This window comes from Heterocephalus glaber, unplaced genomic scaffold (genome assembly GCF_053883595.1).
Source record: "Heterocephalus glaber isolate CG9 unplaced genomic scaffold, H.glaber_assembly_v1.0 deba00001504, whole genome shotgun sequence".
NCBI classification, from domain to species: domain Eukaryota; kingdom Metazoa; phylum Chordata; class Mammalia; order Rodentia; family Bathyergidae; genus Heterocephalus; species Heterocephalus glaber.
In genome coordinates this window covers 22,050,988-22,075,668 of record NW_028258324.1, presented here as the reverse complement: position 1 = coordinate 22,075,668, position 24,681 = coordinate 22,050,988, and the positions used below count along the sequence as shown (strand labels likewise).

Genomic DNA, 24,681 nt, shown 5'->3' with positions numbered 1-24,681 from the left:
TACTTATTTAATCCTAAAATAATACTAAGAAGTACATAGTTATTATACCATTTTAATGATAAGGAAATTTAAAGTCTCAGATCATATAATTTACTTAAGGTCACAAAGCTAATGAGTAGCAATTATATAACAAAGCATATGTTTTACAAAGAAACAGCACGTGATTTCAATTCTATATATATTTAAAACATTCTATCTAACAAATATTTTGCAGATTCTCAACTAAATGGTATTTTGACTAGGTCTTCTAATCATTTCTTACCCTTCTGAGAAAGATTATGCAAATATCAACTTCAAGGAAATTGTATGTCAGTTTACAAGTAACTTATGCAAACTGAAAATTATGCAATTTTTTTTTTTTCTTTTGGTACTGGGGATCGAACTTGGTTCCTTGTGCTTGCGCAGCAGGCGGTGAAACCACTGAGCTAAATCCCTGGTCCTTAGGGTTAGGGTTAGAGTTAGGGTTATTTTGATATCTGAACATCAGATATCTCTGTGTTTCTTAAACATAATAACAATTCATTAAATGTAATTAATGGATTCTAAGGAATTGGTCAAAAATCTTTTCATGAAAGATCAAATATTCAAATAATACCTACCTACAGAGAGTCATTGCTTTAAAGCTCTGTTGCCACTGGAAGTTTAGCTCAGTGGTGCCAGTGCCTGCTTGGCAAGAGCAAGGTCTTGAGTTTGATCCCTGGTTCTGCAAAAAACAAAACAAATCAAAACAAAAAAGATCTGTTGCTGCTGAACAAATAAGAGACTTAAAAATAATTGATTCACTTCATTTTATCAAAATTCATGAGTATAAAATCAAGACAATGTTGTCTTGAGCAGTGCTTCTGCTTTATGGGACTCCCACTAGGGTCATTTACCCTGCTGCATTCAGGTGGTAGCTTGACTATGCTGAAAGCTGGAAGAAGGGTCATGCATATACTTGGTGCTTCACTGAGCCTCCTCATAGATTCTCACAGAGAAGCATATTTTGTGATTGTTACACCTCTATGTTGAGATGGGACTAAAGTAGGTAAAATCTTGAAAAAAGAAGAGATAAATAAACACTGTTCCTTCATATATTTGCTCACATTTTTATACAATTTAAATAAATTTACATAGGTATATATATATGGATGTTATACATGTTAATAATAGATATTTATATGTATGTTGTGTGTATTTAGTTATTTTGAATTCACATACATATCTGTTAATGGCTATGGTGTATCACAAAGGATGAGAAATTGCTCAGAGTTCAAGACCAATTTAAACTCCAAGAAGGCCTACAGGGGCTGCCTTAACAGACTCCTTCAGTGTAGAAGAGTCTCAGAAAAAACAGACCCGATCTGAAACATCTATGGCTTTTTATTGATGTAACCAGGAATCAAGGATAAAGGATAAAATAAAAGACACCTGCGCAGGAATTCATGTAGGGGTCAGGGGAAGAATAAGGGAAGGACCAAGTGGTGTATTATATGACTCATATTTTCCTAATCTAAACAAGCCATTAGGAATGGTGGCAGAAGCAACCGCATCTAAGGATAATCTATTTTGGATCCTGCTCGATTGTTGCCCTTGCAGGCCTGCTTTAATTTTAAATCATGCATTCTAGGACATGTGGGCCATCAGCACAGGGAATCCTTTCATTTTAGCACTCATTTAAATCACTCTTCCAGCCAGAGTTTCCCCACACATATCTATATCTATATCTATCCATAGATGCATATTATACTAATATAGTGAAAGTCTTGGAATTTGTTTTTAAATATTTATCTTTGCATATAGAGACATAAATTACTAGACAAATACTGCATAACCTTAAATCTCTGTCATCAAGGTCTGCTTAAATCTCGAGCATCTAACTCATGATGGGTTCCTGTAATTTGCTAATTTCTTGATGTAGAATATAAACTTGGAGTAATTCTTTTATATATTTAATGGTCTTCTTGATAATTTAGAAAATAATTAGCTGGGCATGATGGCACATGCCTGTAGTCCCACAACTCAGGAGGCTAAACAGCTGTATTGCTGAAAGTTCAAGGCCAGCCTGAATTACATAGTGAAATCTGGTTTCAAAAATCAACACATACATACATACTTACATACATACATGCATGCATAAAAATTTTAAAAATATTTTGACTCCTTTTGTGATCTGATTTGGTCTTTTATTGTTCTCATCTCGTCTCATGGTCAGAGTAGAACTCTGGAGTGAAGGAAAAATGCCAACTCCTATTTTCTTGCTGTTCATGTGTGTTTGTATTATTACTGTTATTTAGTCTGCAGTGTCTCAGCAGAATGATCCTTACAGGTATTATACCTTTTGTGAGAAATGGTATCTGAAAAACAGGTATTATATGCAAACCTACTTCACCGTCATTCCCGACTATTGATGTTTCATCATAGTAAGTTTGAAGGAAAGGATAGTGAGAGTACCTTTCTTAACATCTCTGTTCTGGAATTTCTCTATTTTCTTCATGATAGTTCACTGATCATAACTGATATGTCACTCTTTACCATAGGTTTGGACTCAGAGCAGGTATACTTTTAAGCCATAAATATTATATTAATCATCCATTTATTTTTGATAAAGATAATAACAAGTGAATGTTAAGTCAATTCTTGTATTAAAATGACTAGCATAATATTTCTTATGTCACATACTCTTTCAATACCATGTCACTCCTCATAATGGTACAGTCTGTCTTCTTTGGTTATATAGCTCAGTGCATTGTGACTGCTCCACTGGTCTCTCTTTTTCTCACTTGTTTTTTAATCCCAGTCACCATGTGCTTAGGCCATGTGTAGATATTCTTGTTCACATTCCTGATGATAGACAATATCAAATGGTTAGTAGGAGTGAAGAATCCTTTAGAAGGTTCTAGCCTCCAGCCATCCTTCATCATCCCATCTCATGCTGAATAGTACAGAGGCAAGCTGTTCTACCAAAGCTTGGAACAGAATCTTTCAACAAGTTGTACCTTCATGAACTAAATAAGTGATTGATAAGTTGGCAATGGTCAGGAATGTAGCACTTGATAAGTGAAACAAGAAGCTTGTATGATTTCCTCACTTGATTCAGTTGATTGTCTTCTGTGCTCACTTTATGGAAGATGCTAACATATTAAAATTATCAGATGTAAATGAAATGTTTCTAACTTGTTCATTGTTTTTCATCATAGTACTTATGGAATAAAAAATAAATTATTTTTTGAAAGGGGTTAAAGAAGTGGTTTTAGGAGGGAAAAGGATGAATTGGGCATATTGGTTTAAGCTTTTATAATTACGGTAGCTTGTGGTGAAGATCAGAAGTATCTAGGAAAGATGTAAAAAGATTTGAAAGGCATTCTGAGGGCCTCCAAAACCCAAACTTCATTCTATAGATATTTTCTCAGAAGGATCTTGCTTATTTCTGTCAGGAAAATTTCATTTCAAATGTATTTTAATGTTTTTCTCCTTTTCTGTCATATTTAGGACTTTTAATAAAACTTCCTTCTGATATTGGTCATATGATTGATAGGAATACAGAGAAATGTTAACTGGGGACCAATGTTTCTTCCTTATTCAGGCATGTTTTTGGATATTAGGATGCATGGGCTTCTGATAATTGAAAAGAAGAGGCAGAAATGAATATCAGGGATCAACAAGACTTAGTCATAGATGATATAAAGCTGAAAAATGAATCCAATAGAATATATATGTGAGCCAGAGGTCCCTGTTTCAGTGAATCATGATATAGACTACTTTAGAAATGCTCAAAATTTGAGGTCTAACAAATAATAGACTTCCATACTCATGTTCTTCAAGCTATAAGAAAATGTCATATATGTTGTGTTAATGTTCATTGGTGACATTTTAGCTACTCAGAGGCCTTTTTTTGTAAAGAAGTAATCAATTCTTTGGCACTGTGATTATTAAACCAAAACATTTAATACACTTTCTTTACCCAAGCAAAAATTCATTTTATTGTAAATGTCATATTCTGTCAGTAACACAAATCCCTTCACTAAGTTTTTGCTTATATTGAAATACAATTCCTCATAAATAAGGTGGATACTTTACAGATTTCACTTTCAGATCCTTTTTGACATTTTACTATATTATGTAATTTATTAACATTACCTAACATGTTATGAGCAATGTCACTGTGGTAATTTAAATATATAATGAACTCACAATATAATAATATACTACTAATGAAGTCCATTTTATTGTTTGTCATTTTGTGGTTTTGCACTTATAAATGATTTGTCTAGTGGATATTTTGATTATTTTTCTAAATCTGTCAAAATGGAATAATTCAATATATTATGTTAATAAATCCTTGTATGTCGGAATGAAATCCCAGTAGATACAAAGAGGTGAGTTTATATTTCCCAAATTAATTTCAGAGGTTCTATAATTATAAAAGTAGCTTTCCTTATCACCTTGCTTTAATCATGTAATAATAGTTAATATCATGATATATGCAATTAAATTTTATTTTACAGATGTGACAAAGTCTCAAAAAATTTTTTTTAAAAATGAACTTTATTTTTGTAAGAAAAGCTTTAGACTCAGTAAAATTGAGCAAAAGATACAGAAAGTACCTACTTTATAGGCTTATGTTTTGGATTAAATAGTGAAATATACTCATAGCATCTATCATGTATTTTTTACAAGTTTTAGCTGTAATTATTTATTCTGTGTATAAGTCAGAGTGATATATTTGTCAATTATGTGCTGACCTATCTCTATCACCCAAAGTTCATAGTTTACATCAGAGTTTACTCTTGTTGATGTATATTCTGTGGGCTTTGATAAGTGCATAAGCATTGAGTTCACCATTGTTAGGTCAACCTAAAATGTTAGTCATAAATAGTTTCCCTTCTGTAAAATGTCCTTTATCCTCTGCCTATTCATATTTTTGTTTCCCCTAATGCTTGGCAATCAATGATCATTTTACTATATAATTTTAGGTTTTTGAGAATGTCATATAGTTGAAATCATATATTAGTATACAGTGTTTGCAGACTTAATTTAGTAATATGAATTCCAATTTCCTCCACATCTTTTCATGATAGTTCAGTTACTTTTAGTGCTGAATAATATTCCATTTTCAGGATATACCAAGTGTTTTTGTTTTTGTTTTGGTTTTTTTACTCATTCACCTATCTTATACATTTTGGCAATTACAGTAAAGGTGCCATAATTATCTATGTAATGGCTTTTGGGTGAATGTAAATACTAACTGTGTGTGGACATAAATATTCAGGCACACAATTACTGCATTGTATGGTAAAAGTATTTTAGATTATAAGAAACTGTCTTCCAAAGTGGCTATAACATTCTGATTTTTTCCTAGAAATAAATAAAAGTTCTTACTTATTTATATCCTCCCTAACACTTGGTGTTGTCACTGTTTTGGATTTTGGCAATTTCAATATGTGTGTAGTAACATTTCATTGTTTTGATTTGTAATATTCTAATGATATTAAACAAATTTTATATGCTTCCTTGCTATCTGCATATCTTTTTGGTGAGGTATCTGTTATGGCTTATATCTAGATATCCCCAAAAGCCTCATGCACTCATAGATGGGGCTTTTGGGAGTGACTGGATCATGGGTGTGTGATACTGGATTATGGCTGTGGTAACTAGATTAATTCACTGATTGGTTAGCATAGTTCTGCATATGAATCATTGGAAAGCCCAACCTGGGTGTGAGTGGTACCAACCAACAGGTTTGTAGCCTAGATGGAATAAGAACAGGAAGGAAGGTTCACTGCTCACTGCCTCCTGCCTGCCATGCTATGGACTTTCTCCTCTGCCATGCTCCTTCTGTGCAAAGATGGCTTAGAGCCAGCTGAATATGGCTGAATCCTATATAAACTGTGAGCTAAAATAAACCTTCCCTCCTTTAATTTGTTGGTATTAGGTATTTTGTCCCAGCAAACAGAAAATAACTAAGACAATGGCTCATCAGGTTTTTGGCCATTTTTAAATGACATAGTTCATTTTCTCATTTATGTTTATTTCTCTATGTATTTTGACAAAAGGTTTTTATCAAATATTTCTTTTGCAAATATTTTCTTCTAGTCTATTATTAATTTTTCATTACCTTCGTAGTGTCTTTTATAATATGTATATTTAAAATTTAGGAGGTCCCAGGCGTGGCTTGGAGCCCCTGCCCCGTCCCGTGCTCTGCTTGGCGAGACCAACCAGTGCAAGCTGAAGAGCCAGGTAGCATGAAGCTCCCCCGCCCCACTCAGTTCCAGGCTCTGCCCATGGCATGGTGATGTCCCAGGCATGGCTTGAAGCCCCTGCCCCATCCTGCACGCCACTTAGCTGCACGGGCACCTGCAAGGCCCAGTCCTGCTCCCCTCCAACCCGGTTATATGCATCACCCCTCCACCTCTGGCCTCCTGGCTCTTCTTCTACCTGGTTCCACACTACAGAGGCACAGCAGGATTATAAAGCCCCTTGTCCTGAGTGCCACAAGACAGTGCAGAAGTTAGCAACAGAAGGAGGGCCTCTCAGTCTCCATGATGAAAACTGAAGCTTAGTGGAAAAGTGAAGAGACTCTCTACAATAAAGTCACACCAGACCACCATATTTGGTAAGTTGGAGGGATCATCACCTAGGATCATCACCTCCCATTGGAACCTGCACTATCTTCAGGGGAAGGGGAATTGGAACCTGCAGTAGAACTTTGCAGAGTTCAACCCTACAGGAGGACAGGGAGCTCAACTTGGGACTAGCAGCCAGAAATCTGCCTGAATCTTGCAGGTCTGCTACTGGCTTGCTGAGACTCATTGAGTTGTATATGCACATGGCTGCCTACAGTGCCTATTGTGACAGCAGAGACATACCCTGAAGGAGGCCCATCATTTTTACTTTTTGTTATTTGCAAAAAAGAAAAAAAATTTTTCTCTCATTTTTAATTCTTAATTTTTACTTTTTTCTACTCTTTTCAAATTTTTACTTTTCTCTTCTTTTTTTTCTTTCTTTTATCTTTACTTTCTCTCTCACACACACTCATTCTCTTACTATCCCACATTTCTCTTCATCTCCCTATTTGTTCCTTTCTGGACTGAATTCAGACTTCTTTATTTTTCTTTTCTTCTCTTTTTCGTTTTCTTGATTATCATTACTTTAAAGGAAAGTAAATACAGTATCTAGCCTCCCTATTGCTGTTAGGTGGTTCTGTTCATATCTTTGTTCTTTCATTCTGCCTATTCCTCTTGGCTTTAACAATTTCTTAGAGTTTGTGTCATCTTCATGTGTCTTCTGACCTCACCGCTAATCTTTCCTGATCTTTCTACCTGTCCCTCCCTCCCCAACTCCTTTTAACTCCCCATCCCGAAGGGTAAAGTTGCTATATTGAAGAGTTTATTCACTATAAACATATGTTGGGTTGGTCCTTGGTTTTGATTTAATTCACACAGTTAAATACGATAGATTAATAATTACCACAAATTGTCATTTTCTAAGCTGCACTTGATGCTGTGGTATTGCTGATTGTAACACTTGGCCTAACATGTTGTAATTGATCTAATCGGTTTTCCTTCCTGGTATAATGAAAATGAAATAGCCTCAGAGTCATTAGAGTCTCAAAACCTAAACACCAGCTATATTTGGACGACACCTCCAAAAAGCAATCATTCCACAAGGGTTTTAAACATAAGCAACAAAGATACCTACCTTAAGCAATTTTGAAATATCAACCAAGGAATTAAACCAAGGACAGTACCAAAAAAAAAAAAATGAGAAGACATTTAAGCAAGGTATAAACTCGGGGTTCCACTCCACAAAAGGCAAATTCTGGGGGAAATGAGGTGGAAAAGTCTGATAATCAACCACCTGGACACCCTGAACTGATAGCACAGGAAGTAACAAAACAGATGCATGAGGCTCTCGGAAAATTCAAAGCAGAAATAATCTCCCAGATAACTACAGAGATGGTGATCAGAGTGAAAGACATGATTAGAGTCTCTAGAACAGAAACAGATAAGAAAATAGAGGAGATCAGAAACATGCAGGAAGCCATGAATGCCCAGCATAAGAAAGAAATGGAATCTGTGAAACAGATTCAAACAGATATTCAGGGGATTAAAAATTCCATTGAAAGCATGCAGAGTAGATTAAGAGAATCTGAAGATAGAATATCAGATATAGAAGTCAGGATTGCAGTTAAGGACCATGAAAACAGAGATTTCTTAAAGAGAGTAAGGGACCATGAGAAATCAATCCCACAGCTGCTAGATGATGCAAAGAAGAGTAAGACTGATAGGAGTCCACAAAAAAACAGGAGAAAGTACAATTGAAAAACTGTTCACAGAAGTAATAGTATCAAATGGATCATTAGTGGATAATAATGAGGTAATGTTATTTATACCTCATGATTCTGAGACTATAAATCCTGCTTATGAGGAAAACAACACCCTTTGTTGAATGCTGATTTAGAGCATGTGCTGCATCCTGGAGGATACTGTCTCCATCCTGTATGGTGTTGTCCCTTAATTTATACTGCACCAGAGCCTTGGAAAGTCAATGTCACTCTTCTGTGGAACCAGGTACTTTAGGATGTTTCATCCTGAACATGGTAAGACCAGTAAATTCCATGAACATGGGCCTATTACTCTACTATGTTTATTATGAAAGAAATTCCTTCATAAGAAGTAGTGTCACATAGATTCCCACAATTGTGGACAAGAAGATAGTTTGTAAATCCAGAGAGAGAGAGAGAGAGAGAGAGAATAATTTAATGGTACCAGTATTTTTTTCCTACAATCTTTTGTCTTTCCTTACAAAGAAGAAAATTAAGCAAAAACAGCACTGTATATATTATTCTTTCTGAGGTGAATGCTAAGCCTTTCTTAGTGAAACTTTGGATGACCAACCACATATTATCTTAGTAAAACAGGATGATCTCATGCCACAGATTATATAAATCAAAATGACTTTTAGAGTGAAAGTTCTTCACTCTATTTTCTCAAACAATACATGAAAAGGCAAATGGTTTTCCAAACATTGTGGATAACTCCTAATTTTTAAAAAAGCAATCTTTAATGGGATTTCTTTGCTTATAGTTAAAAATTAGAACAATACTGAAGAGGATTAATAAAATATAGTGCTTTAAAGTGAGAGTCCTATTTATTTTTCTCAAACCCAAGAACTGAAAATATTTTACTTAGCTACATATTTTCCTTTAATAGTGTTTATGAGATTTAGATCTTTTACAACTTACATGCATTGTACAAAGTTTATGCTCATGATAGTTTATTCCACATATAAAGGAAAATAATCATAAATCTATGTCCATTAGTTGACATTATCACTCTGCCATTTTTATGCCCATAATGTTATTTTAAAATTTTATGTGTGTTTTTCTTTCTTTGCAATAGTAATTTATGACCCATACTGCTGGCAAAAACATGATAATGATTTCTTATTCCCATGCATATTTATTAAACTAAATAATTACTTTATTCATAATTGTTCATGAAAACATTTCTAATAATGGAGTGTTATAGACTCACTGAATTTAAGGATCATTTCAGTTCTTGTGAAAATGTAAAAATCTCATAATATAATGGAAAATTGTACTTAAGTAAATATCACTGTTATCTGAAAGATATATACTGTTTCCATTTTGATTGTGATTAAGTTTTTAAACACTTTTCTACATCTATACAAGTAAAATAAAATATGAGCTCAATTAAATTTCTTCCATCATCTCTTCTGCCAATCTCTTCTAATTTCTACTTGCTATAGTATTATTTCCATGTTTAATGCAGATAAAAATACTCCTTAAATATAGATATATTTTATTGCTAGTAATTCTAAAAACTCAAAATCATAGTTACATTGAAATATTATGGTACAAAAATCTTGCACTGCAAAATGCCCTTTTATTCTACAAAAATTAAAGCTATTAACTTTAGACACAGATATGATCTTATATAATTTAATATCCATCATTCAAAGGGTGATTTTCTTTATATTATATTCTAATATAATCTTTAACTTTTAATATTTCATGTTTTTCTGGATAATATTTAGTTGCCTTAAAATCCCATCAGTTTTTAATTTATAATTTTTTCTTTAATTTTGCTTCAAGATATTCTTGAGTTAGCTGAACACCTGACATATTTTACCTTAAAATTTGATTGAAAGATTTCTTTTGTCATTAAGTTTATTGGTACATTTTAGGTATACAATACAGTTACATTCATAATTGGGATCTTGTACCTTTACAAGACGTATTGTGGTTCTTATTTTTCTCCCTATTCCCCTGCCCTCACTTCACCCCCTCCACCGTTCCACACTTACAAAGACTTTGTTTCCATTTTGTTTCCTTTTCTCATATTTTTTCCTTTCCCTTCTTTCCTTTCCCCTACCCCTCCCACTTCCACTACTCCTTTAGAACTTTTCTGTCTATTACACAATATCAATTATACATTTTAAAATTTCAGTATCAAGATTTAGAGAACATTACCACAGATTTTGCAGAATTTAAAAGGATATAGAAACCAGGGCCGGGATTTAGCTCAGTGGTTTCACTGCCTGCTGCACAAGCACGATGATCCGAGTTCTATTCCTGGTACCAAAAAAAAAAAGGATATAGAAAGCATATTACAAAAATATTTTTTGAAATAAATTTGACAGCTTCTATGAAGTACCTTGGAAGACAAATTAATGAAACTGACTCTGGAAGAAATATAATTTGAATAGAACCTATTAAAGAAAGTATATTCCTAGCTTGAAAACCTACCTTTACGACAACATCAGGCTCATACACATTTTAAATGATGAACTGTATCAAACATTTAAAGCAGAATAAAGGAGGAACTCTTCTCCCCTCATTTTAGGAAATCAACATTGTGCTAATACTAAAACTGGATAAAAATGATAGGAGAAAAAATATGAACATAGATAAAAATTTGGTTAGCAAACAACCTATTAGAAGTCAGATCTGGAAGTATATAGAAAGTGGTCTTATTATAAGGATGGCAGTGTTGGTTCAGCATTGGAAGATCCACCCCCATAAGTCATCATTTTAACAGAAGAAAGGAAAAAGCCATATGATCCTGTCAGTATTTGCAGAAAAAATATTGAAATAAATTCTATAGCTGTTCATGGTAAAAGCTATCAGGAGTCTAGAAATAGAACAGAACCTTGTCAACAGATAAAAGACATGTACTCCATACTTACAGAAAAAATGCCTTTCATGAATGGAAAAGATACAATGCTTTCTCCCTAAGGTGAGGAACAAGGGCAGATATACCTACTCTTCATCTGTCCATTAAACTTTGAAACATAGGCCCAAACCAAAACAGTCTGGCAATAAAAAGAAACAAATAGCATAGGATTGGGATGGTAGAAGTAAAATCTTTATATGTAGATGAAATTATCATCTACAGAGAAAATACTAAGAAGTCTCTAGGAGCCCTAGAACTTGTATTTGAATTTAGCAAGATTAGAAAACACAAAGTACATATAAAAATTCAGGTGTATGTATACTTGCTACAAATGAAGAATTGGTATTGAAATTTAAAAGTTATGTAGGAGTAAAAGGACCTAGAAAAGAAAAAGAAAATAAAAACAGTGTTGGAAGACATTTATTACCTAATTTTAAGACTTCCTCTAAAGCTACAGTAATCAAGGCAATTTTGGCATAAGGAAAGATATAGATCATTGGAATAAAACAGAGAATCTAGAATTAGAACCACACATATATGGTCCACTGAGTTTTGAAAGATTATTTAAAATTAACATTGTATAGAACACAAACTCAACTCAAGAGCAGAGGAAAAGGTAGTGTTTTCAACAAATGGTACTAGAGCACATAGTATCCATATGTAAAAAATTAACCTCAATCCTTTATTTCCATACATAAAAATAACGTGAAAGGATCTATGAACCTAAATATGAAAGACTAAAACTATAAAACTTTAAGAAGAAATTATAAGAGAAAATATTTATGAATTTAGGGTAGGCAAGAATTTCCTAGGATACAAAAAAACATGTTGTATAAAAGAATAAAATTGATAAAAGAGATTCCATCAAAATTTTGAACTTTAAAAGACATCATTAAGAAAATGAAAAGCAGTCCTTAACCAGAACATATTTATAATACATATAACCTATTATCAGAATATATAAAGAACACTTACAGCTCATTAATAGACAACCCAATTAAAAAGTAGACACAAGAAGATGATAAATAGCAAGTACAGCACAAGGAAATGTGTACAACACTAGAATCAGAAAAATATTAATCAGTACAATAACAATATTATATTATACACTCATTAGGGAGATTAAGTTAAAAGTTTTAGAAGAACAAATGTCAACTTAGGTGTGAACCAGTTAGAACTTTCTAACACTGCTAAGGTGAATGTAAAATGATAAAACCATTTTGGAAAACAATATAGAAATTTCATGTATTACTGTTAAGAACCAACAGTTATGTTCTTAAGCTTTTACTTAAGAGAAATGAAAACACATGTTCACAATAGATTTGTATATACAAGTTGACTATCCCTTATCTGAAATTCTTGGGACCAGAAGTATTTCAGATTTTGGTTTGCAATCCACTTGATCTGCAAAGATGACAGCTACTCCTGCTTTTTTGGGTTCCTGTCACATGGAGTATTGTTTTCCAACCTTTAATTTTCAGTCTATGAGTTTGTTTTTGAATTAAGTGTGTTTCTTGTATGCAGCATATTGTTAGATCTTGCTTCTTGACCCATTCTGCTAGTCTAATTCTTTTAATTGGTGAATTGAGACCATTAACATTGATGGTTGTAACTGATATATATTGACATCATTGTCATGACTTTTTCTTTTTGTTGGATTCTCCCCCTTTGCATTTTATTTCTTGTTGTACCCAATGGATTCATTCTGCTGGGCTCTCTGGGGTTGTGATACTCATTGTCTTTTCCTAGGATATTGTCTAAAATTTTTTGGAGTGCTCATTTGGTACTCATGAAGTTCCTAGGGTGTTCTTTGTCATGAAAGTATCTTATTTCTACAACAATTTTGAAAGATAGTTTTGCAGGGTACATCAATCTGGGTTGGAGGCTGTTTTCTTTATGGGTTGAAATATGTCACTCCAAACTCTTCTTGCCTTGAGGGTTGATGTGGAGAAGTCTGCTGTGATTCTGATGGGCTTTCCTTTGTATGTGATTTGTTTCTTTTCTCTAACTGCTTGTAGAAATTTGCTCTTCTTTCAGGTTTCTGGAATCTTAACAATTATATGGCTATGTGTAGATTTTTTTGATCAAGTCTAGTTGGAGTCCTATATACCTCACTTATCTGTATGTCAACTTCTTTTTCCTGCTTGGGAAGTTCTCTGCCATTACTTCTCTGAGCAGTTTTTTTATGTCATCTGAACTCTCTCCTGTTTCTTCATTGATTCTGATCAGTCTTATATTATTCTTCTTTGCATCATCTAGCAGCTCCTGGATTGATTTCTCATGGTCCCTTACTATTTTCAAGAGATTTTTCTTTTCTTGGTCACTAATTGCAATCTTATCTTCTATATCTGTCCTCACACTGCCTCATTCTTCTGTGTAAACTTTTAGTGGAGCATTTATTCTCATGGAAATCTGTTTGCATCTGTTTTATGGATTTCCTATGTTGGGATTCCATCATGTTCTTCAGCTCCTCCAATTTTTTATCTGTGTCCTCTCTAGACTTATTAATCATATCTTGCACTACTAGCACAATCTCTGCTGTTATCTGAGAAATTATTTCTGATTTCATTTTTTCCAGATCCTCTTTTGTTGTCAGTTCAGGGAGTTCAGGTGGTTGAGTATCAGATTGTTCCATCTCGTTTCCCTTTCGGGTTGCTGTAGGTGATCTGGAAGTCTGGTTTTGAGGCTTGTTTATGTGTCTTCTCATTTCAATGGGGGGCGAGGGGGGATTTGTGCTGCTGGTGCTTGCACAGCTCATGTCCTTGATGCTGAGGGTGGTGGTAGGGCGGCCTGGAAGGTTCACCTCCTCTGTTCTGGGGGCAGCTCTGCTCCTTGGCACTGTGGGCAATGATATGGTGGCCTGGAAGGTTCACCTTCTCTGTCAATTGAAAGTATTTCTAAGTAATGAGTTAATTCCAAAATACTTAAACACATTTTTTTTTTTGTCTTTCAGGATGTAGGCTGCTTATTAAATTGTAATGACAGTTAATTTGTATTTCTTTATTTCTCTTTTTCTCTTTTGGCTTTTTATACTTATAAAAATTTAACAAGCAATTTCTAAATATTGGTGTTATTTAAAACCTTGCTCAATTGGTAATACTTTATATACTGGTGATTATATTTTCTTTTTATTAGTTTTTCTCCTCCTCTACAACTCTTGGTATGAATCAGTATATTGAATCATTTTTCATCAAAATATTCCTTCACTTTTACTTGTTTTGGTAATTAAGGTTTGTCTTTTTTTTTTTTTTTTTTTTTTTTTTGGTACCAGGTATCAAACTTGGGTCCTTGCGCTTGTGAGGCAGGCAGCGGAACCACTGAGCTAAATCCCTGGCCCCATGGTTTGTCTTATTTTCACTTTTTCCTTGAAATATTTCATGTTTGAATTGCTTGGTTTCATTACTCAAATGTTGAATTCTTGCATTTATGTTCATCTTTCTTTGAACTGGGATGATTCATTTTGGTGTGTGTAAGAAACTAACATGTATATGGATGAGTTGTTGGCAGGCATATACTGATCTCCATGATTTTCAAATAAAGAAAAATTAATTTTGCAATCAGACTTCCATGCTTCTGTCACAGTAATATACATTTAAGTTACAGCCACATCTCTTCATGGGTCACTATTTTTTAATCCTGAATAATATCCCACTATCTGAATGTCCCATAGTTGCCTTACCCTTTCACTGAGTGAGGGACATACTGGTTTCTTCCCAAGTTTTGTCAATTAAGAATACAGCTATTATAAAACTTCTTTTGCAGGAATTTTGTGGACAGTGGGCTTTTTTGTTTGTTTTAAGTAAAAACAATTCCTTATTTTCAAGAGGGACTGAGTTTTGGAAGTTGATTTGCTGAGGAGCTGGAATAAAATTCTCTATTAAGACAGCTGATCTTTGATTTTAATAAGAATTTCATTACTGATTCTAGTGCTCAAAAATTTTGTTTTATTTTGAAAGCTGAAGGAGTATCAGAAGTCACATTCATCAGGTAAAGGAGCTCTTAACCTCAAGGTGGATATGTATCTTAAAATGTTCTACAAAGTTTCAAATTTATGAGCATCCATACCATTTTCTGAAGAAAGTTCCCACAGATTTCATCAAAGTTTTAGAGGTTTTTATAACCCAAAGAAAATTCAGAATCACTTTCTTAGTAATTCTGACCAAATCATTGTCCTCAAATCATACAGTACTGTATCAAATGTGTATGTTTGTGTTTATTCCCTATAAAACACTACTTTTAAATTTCATTTGTTTGCTATTTATATCTCATTCTCAAAACAAATGATAATGAGGAGTTATTTTAACTGAGTTGTCTTTACTGATATGTCTTTGGCATTCTTTGGTGGATACCACAAAAATATACTCTTATAGATTATTTTCACATGGCTGTATAAATGTTCTTGAAAAAACAGGATTTCTTCACATTCTCTAAATCAATGACTGAATGATGTTTAAAAGTTAAGAAAACCTATTTATGTACAGGAATTCTTAAATCTTTTAAAACTTGCTTTTTAAAAGTACAGATCATATAACTCATTGCATATTTTTTCCTTTAGTCTCTAAAATCAAAGTCAAAATTTTCATTTGGCTATTGGATGTCTATCATTTCATCTTGACCATGTCATTCTATTCTAGTTTATAATTTTCCAAATCCTGATTATTTATTTAAAAAGCTAAAATATATTTTTGTGTTCTTAAATTATTTATAAAACATGTATATATGTACCAGATATGGTGAAACATGTCTATAATTCCAGCTTTTTGGAAGGCTGAGGCAGGAAGATTGCAAGTACAAGCCCATCTTGAAAAATTTAGTTAGATCCTGTCTCAAAATTTTTAAAAAATTAAAAAGTATTGGAAAGATGATAATTTGATTCAATCTGTGGTAATGTAATAAAAGAATAAAGATAAAAACATATATAATCAGTTAAATGGATAACATACAAAATGTAACAAGCAGCCTTGAATATAATGCTTTAAAAATATTTAGATATATGTAAATGCATCATATACAATTGCTATTGATTAGAAGCTAATAAATTGAATAGTTGAGTTAAATAATCTTCATTATATTTTCTAATTGGAAAATTCAGTCATTTTACTAATTAGTAAAAAGTTTTAATAAAATAAAAGCAAACTCTGTATATTTATTTCTCATAAGTAAAATGAAAACATAATCTCTGCCTAACAATGTATTTGTTATTGGTTGAATTGACCTAGCTTTTTAATAATAATAGTAGATAATTTTTTGTTTTGCATGTGAAATTGTCCAACAGATGTAAGAACTAAACATAAACAATAATGTACTAGGAAATTATGTGAATTACTAAATAACATAAAATTTGTGTGACCTTCTACAGTATTTGTGATGTAACTAGTATAATTTATTTTAATAGCTGCTCTATAATAAAAATATACTCTTTGGGCTGGGGAATTAGCTCAGTGGTTCTGCCACTTGCCTCGCAAGCACAAGGACCCGAGTTCAATCCCTGGTATCAAAAAAAAAAAAAAAGAAAAAAGTATATATATACTCTTTCAAAATTGTCAGTCATTGTACTTGGCACTAGAATGTAAGAATGAAAACCTTTGGACTCCTCTCTCAAGTAATTCAATCCTGTAGGAAAGCTGCATATAAACAAACACAGTGCTTTGTGATAGAGACATCAATAAATGTCTTAAGCATATTACAGGAACAGCAAGAGCAGAAATGCAAAGTTACCAAGCACATAACTCTAGTGATTGGAAGGTCAGGTAAGGATGCAATGAAACACGGATATCTGTGGAAAATTGTGAGTAATGAGAAGTAGAGGTATTACATTTGTAACTATTTACAATTTAAGACAGTACAACTAATATAGTTATTTTATCAAACTTTTCAAAGGCATATATAGAGATATTTTCTTTATTAGAGGGATAAATTTAAAAGATTTTGAGAAATGCACATTTATAGCTCCTATCTTTGATGTAGTAATGTCTCCAAGGTAGCAACGAAACTAGAGGTGAATTGTCAAGTGTCAGTAGTCCCTGTAATAACCTTTCCAATAACTTGCTCCCTTGTTTCTGATAATATGCCTTGAAAAACAATGTCCTTTAGGGTTCAATGGACCATGAAATAGAAGTACCTCTGGTGCCAGCACCGAGGCAGACATTCATTCTGGCTGTCAGCTGGGAGAACTTGGAAGAAATGAAGCACATTTATTATGCACTGTTATATTCTGACTAGATAATCCTTTTTAGTTGGAGGCTCTGTAAAAGCAAGTGCAGATTACTGTTGGAAAAATAGTAAAAAATAAAATTCAGTTGAGCTGTAACAGTTTTGCTTCCAATTTCACAGCTGGATAATTTTCTTTACAAACTTCTATTAAAAGTTTTGCTGGCAATGGGCATATTATTAAATAAACAATTTATAGTATAGTAAAGTCAAATGAATGGACATTTTATATCTTCAAAATGTGGTATTTTTAAGAGCTTTGTACTCAGTGATTCAACTAAGTTACTTAGGAAGGACTGGTATTATTATTAGGATGAAATACAGTTATAGTTAAGTTCTTGTAAATTTTTTTATTTTAGAAAAGGTTAAATATCCTTTGTGTTTGGAACTGTGAAAAAATAAATCATAAGAATTAACTTTTTAATAGTCTGACACATTCATATAATAGCCTTTACTATTTAGCTATAATCTTTAAAAAATTATAAGAAATGTTCTTAGCAAACATAAGAGGATGAATATATTTTTCAGGAGTAAAGTATAGATATTTTTTTAAAGTAGATCAACAAGTTGCTCTGATTGCCATTTTTCATAGGAAATAAATATATGTTTATCTGCATTTTATATTATAAATGTTACTTAGACATTTAGCCAAACACTTATGCTTCTAAATGGAAGACTGCTTCTTTTAAATGATTCACTCAGAGTCTTAACATTTTGTAATCTCCTACTGTGATTGAGAACCCTTTGGAGTCTCACTCCATTCTGCATTCATTCCTGCCATGAATGGATTAGCAATAGACCTTAGGATGATATACAAATCTTCTGATCTGTAGTAAGGTTAATGATTAGACCTAATGCTTCTGCTATTCTCATAACAACTATCTCAGACCATGTCTCAAGTCACTATAGTGTGAACTGTCTTCTTCCTGGTATATGCTCTAATATGGATTTAAATAACTACAATGGCATTTGAGAACACATCCAAATATTTTATGTTAATGATTACAATCAATAGACAAATAACCTTCATAAGCAAAAAAAAAAAAAAAATTGAAAATGGCCTGATGCACTTTCAAAAGATATATAAGTTTGGGATAGCCTAACTTGGAATACATGCAACATGATGCATTGAACATTTACTTTGAAGGCTTCAGACTATTTCTCAAAAAAAAAAAAATACCTTAAAGAAGCTTATATTGACAAGCACATTCTTAGTGATACACAGTTCATCCAATGAATAGTGGAAATGATCTATTTCATTTCACAATGGTTAATGATAGTCAATCATTAACAGAACCCACTTGTCTAAACTAACTCATTTGCTATCTAAACTAACTCATAAACAGGGTCAATAATTATTAATAGGAATTGTTAAGCCTTTTGAATTAAACAATGGGTAATTATACTCAGTCACCTCTTAATTCATATATATGTATTTTTTCTGATTCTGACAAGTTCAAGTAAAATACAACCATTACAGAAATGCATTCCATCAATCTTTTTTTTTTTTTTTTTTTTTTTTTTTGGTGCCAGGGATCGAACTCAGGTCCTTGAGTTTGTGCAGCAGGCGGTAAAACCACTGAGGTAAATCCCTGGCCCAACCCATCAACTTTTGATAATAAAACTTTTCATCTATCATTATAAATTATTTTAAATTAATAATGTAGTGCTTTTGTACTTAAAATTTAGTCTATGCTTTTGGAAAGACATTTTTATAATTCTTTTAGACAAATATTTTTAAAAATCACATACAACAATTTGCTGTATTGTGTCAATTTCTTATTTTTTTCCATAATAAGTCATCACAAACACAATAACTTAAAACAAAATAGGTTTGTTATCTTACAGTTGTGAAAATCAGGAGTCCATACTAGATAAACAGTGCTGTGTGAGTATCTAGGCGAGGTTCAATTTCTTTGCCTTTTACAGTTGCTAGAGGCCCCTCACTCCTTGGTTTATAGCTGTTCCTCTCTCTTTGAGACCAGCAGCAGAGTATCCTCATATTTCTCCTACCTCTTTCTTCCCCTCAGTCCTACTCCTTCTCTCCTTTTTTCTCAGTTACCTTTCTTCCTCACTCTCAGATCTGTTCCCATGATCATAGCAATGTCTCTGATTGATCCCCTGCTGCCTTCCTATAAGAACATTTGTGATCACATTGGACCTACAGGACAATCCAAAATAACCTTTCCTTCTCAAAATCCTGAACATAATTGCAACTGAAAAAGCATCTGAAAAAGCTGTATACAGATGATGTATTCAAGTTTTGGGGGACAGGTGTGCTACTTCTTTGCCAGCCCACATACATGAGAAAGGAAATTTACAAGTAAAATTAATTACTATGGTCTTTAAATTTTCATATCCAAAGTCCACTTTAAAAATGGTTACACTTAAAATTTAAAAGACTATTAAGAAAATACAAAATTAAATACATAGTGCAATAAAACATTAAAGTGTGAACACCTCAGTCATGACAACAATTAAAATAGAATATGGCTTAGACTCAAGAAGTTGCTTTCATATCATCTCTGAATCCCTTCTTCCCTTCAGCCCCAAAGTGGCTATTCTGCTGACTTACAAAACAGTTTTGTAGTTTTTTCTGTTCTGAACTTTATAGTAACTAATATGGCAACATTTTGTGTGTGTGAAAATGGGTAGCTTCTTTTGATTAGTATTATATTTTTAAAGCTAAAGCATTTGATTGTGCGAACTGTACTGAGTTGATTATACTCATTGTGTAATATTTCATTGATAGCCTAGTCCATAAATTATCCATTCCATAGATAACAGACAATTTGGTTATTTCCATTTTCAGAATGTATTTTAAATAATGCTTATTTAAGTACTCAATTACATATCTCTTTGAGCAGATTGTCTGTCTCTCCTGGATACATATGCGAGAGTGAAACAGCACAGTCATTGGCCATTTGTATATTCAATTTTAGGTGACATTATCATGCAAATTTCTAATGTGATTGAAGTATTTTTACTCTCATAGGCAATGTATAAAAGTTCTACTTGCTTGTTTTGCATCTTGGCCAATAATTTTGCCATTAGTCTTTTTAACTTCAGACCTTCAGGTCTATATGTAATAATATTTTGGACTAAGCTAGTGCTACAATTTAAATTGGCATTTTCTTGATTACTAAGAAGGATAAGCATACAAGCATATTTTACAATGTGTATTAGCCTTTAGACAGCTTCTTTTATGAAGTATCTCCTCAGGGATTCCTATTTTTATACATGATTTGAAGTTCTTTTGAAGTTATTTTTATGTTCTGGATCCTAGCCTTTTGTTAATGATATATGTGGAAAACTTCTTGCCCCATAATGTGGCTTGATTATTTAAAATTAATTATTTTGGTACATTTTAGGTATACAATATGCTGATATTCATCATTGGGAATTCCTACCTTTACATGATATATCTTGGTTCTTACTTTCTTTTCCCCATTCCCCTGCCCTCTCTCCAACCACTCCACCCCTCCCTATTTACAAAGAATTTATTTCCATAATTTCCTTTTCTCATATTTATTCCTTTCCCTTCTTTCCTTTCGCCTACCCTTTCCACTTCCTCTTTGTACTTTTTCTTCCTATTTCACATTATATATTATATATTTTGAATATTATTTACACTTTCAATTTGTCACATCAGAGAAACTATTTCATATTTACACATGTGTGTCCTATTTTATTCACATAAGAGTATGGCATCAATGTGCCTCTATTTAGCTACAAATATCTCTAATATCTCATTGTTTATGGGTGAGTACTACTCCATTTTATTAAATATCCAAGTTTTAGCTATTACAAACTGTGCTGCTATGAATATGGGTGCACATGTATCGCTGTGGTATGATTCTTTTTATTCTTTACAGAAGATACCCAGCAGGGGAATAGCTAGGTCAAATGGAACCTCTAATCCTAGTTTTTTGAAGAATCTCCACACTGATTTCCACAGTGGTTGTACCAGTCTACACTCCCACCAACAGTGGAGAAGGGTACCTTTCTTTCCACAGCCCCACCAGCATTTGTTATGGGTTGATTTCTTTCTTTCTTTTTTTTTTTTAATGGTACCAGGGATCAAACTCAGGTCCTTCCACTTGTGAAGCAGGTGCTGGAACCACTGAGCTAAATCCCTGGCGCATGTTATGGGTTGATTTCTTGATCTCAGGCATTCTTTGTGGGGTGAGGTGGAATCTCAGCATTGTTTTCATTAGCATCTCTCAAATGACCAGTGATGGTGAACATTTTTTCATATATTTATTTGCTATTTCTACTTGATTGTCTGAAAATGTCTGTGCATTTCAGATGACCATTTTTGGATTGAGTCTTTAAATTTAGGAGGTCCGATTTTTAAAAGTTCATTATATATTCTAGATAGTAGATCATTGTCTGAGGAACAGCTGGTAAAACTTTTTTCCTCACATTGTGGGTTGTCTCTTCATGCTGTTGGTGGTTTCGTTTGCTGTGCACAAGCTTTATAATCAGATGAGATACAAGTTGTTGATTCTTTTTGCTAGTTCACGTGCAACTGAGGTTTTGTTCATGTAATCTTTTCTGGGGCCAGTGTCTTCAAGAATTCTACCTAACCTCTCTTCCAGCTAGTTTAGTGTTTCTCTTTTAATATTTAGATATTTACTCCATTTCAATTTTAGTTTAGTGTATGATGAGAGATATAGGTCTGGTTTTAATTTTTGGCAAGTAGAAACCCAATTTTTCTAGCACCATTTATTAAAGAGGGTATCTTTCCTCCAGTGAGCGTATTTGGTTCCTTTGTTGAAGATGAGGTGGCTTTGACTGGAGTTGTTTCTACATCTTCTAATCTGTTCTACTAGTCCTCAGGTCTGTTTATTTGCCAGTATCATGCTGTTTTTATCACAGTAGCTTTGCAGCATAGTTTCAAGTTGGGGATTGTGATACCCCCTAACTTGTCTTTGTTGCCTAGAATTGCTTTTGCTATTCTTGGTCTGCTCTTGTTCCAAATGAATTTTTGGATTGTTTTCTCAAGGTCTGTGAAATACGATGCTGGGATTTCAATTGGGATTGCATTGAATCTATATAGCAATTTTGGGAGTGTGGCCATTTTCACTACATTGGTTCTTCCTACCCAGGAGCAGTGGATGTTTTTCCATTTTCTGATATCCTCTTTGATCTATTTTTTCAGAGTGTTATAGTTTTCTGAGAAGAGTGCTATAGTTTTCTTTCATTTGGGTCATTCCTAGGTATTTCATTTCTTTGGGAAACCTATTGTGAAATGAATTATTTCTCCAGTTCCTCTCTCAGTGAGTCTATTGTTCCTGTACAAGAAGGCAATTGATTTTTGTTTGTTGACCTTGTATCCAGCTACTCTACTGAATTTGATTATAAAGTCTAGAAGACTTTTGGTGGAGTCCTTTGGGTCTTCTATACAGAGTATCATGTCATCTGCAAATGACAATTTAACTTCTTCATTTCCTATCTTTATTCCTTTTATTTCTTTCTCTTTTATAATTGTTGTGGTTAATGTTTGCAAAACTCTATTGAACATGAGTGGTGATAGTGGACATCCTTGTCTTGTTCCTGACTTTGGTGTCAAGGATTTCAGGTTTTGACCATGTAGTATGATATTGGCTGTTTGTTTTTCATAAATGGCTTTTGACATAGAAAGTGTCTATTCCAATTTTTGTAGGTTTTTTTTTTTATCATGAATGTGTGTTGGATTTGTCAAACACTTTTTCTGCATCCATTAAGATGATCATATGGTTTTTGTCCTTGACTCCATTAATATAGTATATTACATTTATTTTTATTTTATTTTATTTTTTTTAACTCGGTATTTATTTATTTATTTATTTCCCCCATTAAGTTTATTGGTACATTTTTGGTATAAAATACAGTTACAATCATCATTGGGATCTTGTACCATTACATGAGTCTCTTGGTTCTTATTTTTTTCCCCTTCCCTTGCCCTCTCTTCACCCCCTTCACCCTTCCCTATTTGAAAAGACCTTGTTTCCATATTTTTTTCCTCTTCTCATATTTTTCCTTTCCCTCGTCCCCCCCCACCACAATTCCCCTGCTCTTTTAGACCTTTTCTTCCTATTACACAATATCAGTTATACACTTTTTAAATTACAATATTAAGATCCAGGAGACATTACCACAGATTTTACAGAATTTAAAAGGATATAGAAAGCATATTACAAAACTCTTTTCTTGAAATAAATTTGACAACTTCTAAGAAGTACCTTGGAAGACAAATTAATGAAACTAACTCTGGAGGAAATATAAAATTTGAATAGCACCTATTAAAGAAAGTATATTTCTAGCTTGAAAACCTACCTATATGACAACAGCAGGCTCATATACATTTTAACTGATAAATTATATCAAAAATTAAAGCAGAAAAAAGAAGGAACACTTCTCCCCTCATTTTACGAACTCAACATTGTGCTAATCATAAAACTGGATAAAGATAATAGAAGGAAAAAGTATGAACATAGATAGAAATTTGTTTAACAAAACAAACTATTGGAAGTCAGATCTGGCAGAATGCACAAAGTGGTTTTGTTATAGGGATGGCAGTGTTGGTTCAGCATTGGAAGATCCACCCCCATAAGCCATCATTTTAACAGAGGAAAGGAAAAAGCCATATGATCCTGTCACTAGTTGGAGAAAAAGTATTGGACTAAATTCTACAGCTGTTCATGGTAAAAGCTATCAGGAGACTAGAAGTAGAACAGAACCTTCCCAACAGATCAAAGACATACACTCCATACTTCCAGCAAAAATGTCTTATATAAATGGAGAAGATACACTGCTTTCTCCTTAAGGTGGGGAACAAGGGCAGATATGCTTACTCTTTATCTGTCCATTAAACTTTGAAACCTAGTCCCCACCAAAATAGTCTGGCAATAAAATGACACAACTAGGATAAGATTGGCACGGCAGAAGCAAAATCTTTATATGTAGATGAAATGATCATCTACAGAGAAAATACTAAGAAATCTCTAGGAGCCCCTAGAACTTGTACTTGAATTTAGCAGGATTAGAAAACACAAGGTATATATAAAAATTCAGGTCTATGTATACTTGCTATAAATGAAGAACTGGATATTGAAATTTAAAAGTTATGTAGGAGTACAAAGGACCTAGAAAAGTTAAAAACAAAAAGAAAAACAAAAGCAGTGTTGGAAGATGTTTAGTACATAATTTTAAGACTTCTTCTAAAGCTACAGTAATCAAGGCAGTGTTAGTGTAAGGAAAGACATATATATCATTTGAATAAAACAGAGAGTCTAGAAATAGAACC

General features: G+C 33.1%; 1 long non-coding RNA gene across 1 annotated transcript in view; it reads left to right on the top strand.

Moving 5' to 3' along the window:
* Positions 1-24,681, top strand: part of LOC147825273 (uncharacterized) — a 137,422-nt gene that overhangs the window by 62,158 nt on the left and 50,583 nt on the right. The gene's annotated exons all lie outside the window — the stretch shown is intronic.